The sequence below is a fragment of the Pollachius pollachius genome, assembly GCF_949987615.1.
Source record: "Pollachius pollachius genome assembly, chromosome: 10".
NCBI lineage: Eukaryota > Metazoa > Chordata > Actinopteri > Gadiformes > Gadidae > Pollachius > Pollachius pollachius.
In genome coordinates this window covers 19,483,331-19,485,149 of record NC_136943.1, presented here as the reverse complement: position 1 = coordinate 19,485,149, position 1,819 = coordinate 19,483,331, and the positions used below count along the sequence as shown (strand labels likewise).

The window sequence follows — 1,819 nt, the reverse complement described above, 5'->3', positions numbered from 1 at the left end:
GGGCATAATTTTTAATTCCAGTACATAAATAGCAAAAGAATCTCGTCACCCAGATATTGTACCTTTCTCTCTCTCCGCCCAAACAGAGAGAAGGTACAGAGGAGGTTAGAGGGGATACACATGGTGAGATACCGGGAGGGATGACAGGAAGAGAGAGGTGGGGAAAGGGAGGGAGGGGAAGGAATCTAAACATGCAGGGACCGGTAGCAGAATCAGCCATTCACCACACGGTTCTTCCCTTAAAACACCCATTGACAGAACTGTGCAATCCGTACAGTTATCAACAACGTAATGTAAGTTAAACACACACTATGATGTAGACATAAAGTGACAATGTTTATATATCTGAGAAACAGTACAACAAAATGAGAGGGCTGTTGTATAAGTCCCTCAGTACTATCAGGGTATTGATCAGTAGAGGATTGGCTCGCTACATGTTTGTCTAGGGTTGATCCCCTAGCTGTGTGAAAGAAAGCTTGCAGCTTCAGACGTTTGTTGCTATTTCTCGACTAGTAGTTCTACAACATCTTACAATCTTAGTATTGCTATAAATTGTAAGCTACTGTTTGTAAAAGATTGCTCTGTGTATGACCCTATTCTCACTATAGACTATTAAGTCCCACAAAATACGTTTCTGGACAGACAATTCTTCAATGGTAATGCAAGTTTACTTATGCTTTTGCTTGTCATATGTTAACATTTGAATCATGTGTTATAAAGGCCTATGTTACATACACATCTACATGTTCATTATGGAATGACAACGTGTGTGCAGGCAAAATAATGGAAGACAGGCCTACACATAGATACCTTCTTATTATATGTGTAGCCAATTTTGGCTAAGCAGACTGTAAACCATGCTTCTTAGTATAAGCCCAGTTGCAGATGGGCTCGCTTTGCACGAAGGGAGGAGGATGGGAGGCTCGCTGTGGAAGGGCGTGGCGTGCAAGGGCGGGGCTGCTCCCGGCGCGAGGACGGGAGACAACGGGACAGAAACGGGCATCAATAGGACCGACGGACGGTTCATTTATCTCATTGAATCTCCGGGTTTTTAACCAGCGATCTCAGGTAAGAGAAGGTCCATTCCGTGCATTTACATAATGCTAAACGTAATGCTCTTTAACAAAGAGACGATTCTACTCCTTGTTGCAGCAAACGTGCTGCTGTCAGTTCCTTGCATGGGATAGCCCCAAAACTCGTGTTTTAATTAGTATTTCATAACACTTATTTAGGGCGATGAATCATCGGATGTATAATGGCATAATGGTAGAAAACCGGACTGCAGTGCATACGGGATGCATTTCGTAATTCAACATTCGCATGTAGTGTATACCCGCAGACTCAAAAATCGGATTGCTGAACTGCTCTGTGATCAGACAGAACGCGTTACGCGCTCATCGATCGGGATCTCCAAAGAGCTGCAGACTCTCACCCAGGGCATTCAGTTGATCATTAGTATTTTTTGCACAATATCTGTTTATTGTGGAACAAACCATCATCTGTTAAGCAATCTAATAATCTGACTGCTTATTGCGTTTCAAAACTGCGGTTTCCTGCCTTCGCCTGTGTGCGTGGCCAGTGGGCTGATGTCTGCTGCGTGTCTCAGCGTGTTGCATGGCTGTCTGGGGCCCCATGCTGCTCACCAGGAACCTGCCAGAAGCTGCAAACGTGCCTGCCTGAAACATGCCAAACATGCCACTGTTTTCCCTCCTCTTCTCAGCTGCAGTGAAGCACTTCCTTGACATGTATGCTCTGCGACTCCATTGCATGCAATGTTGTTCTTGCAGGATGCAAATTGGAATCCGATTTGAATGGTAAT

The 1,819-nt window shown here is 44.5% G+C and overlaps 1 protein-coding gene across 1 annotated transcript in view; it reads left to right on the top strand.

Annotated features, from left to right (window-relative positions):
* Nucleotides 1-947: 947 nt before the first annotated feature.
* Nucleotides 948-1,819, top strand: part of LOC307081705 (plastin-3-like) — a 17,114-nt gene continuing 16,242 nt past the window's right edge. The window contains exon 1 of the mRNA XM_079744977.1: nucleotides 948-1,068. The gene's annotated coding sequence lies outside the window, so the exon portion shown is untranslated. The remainder of the gene's footprint in view (nucleotides 1,069-1,819) is intronic.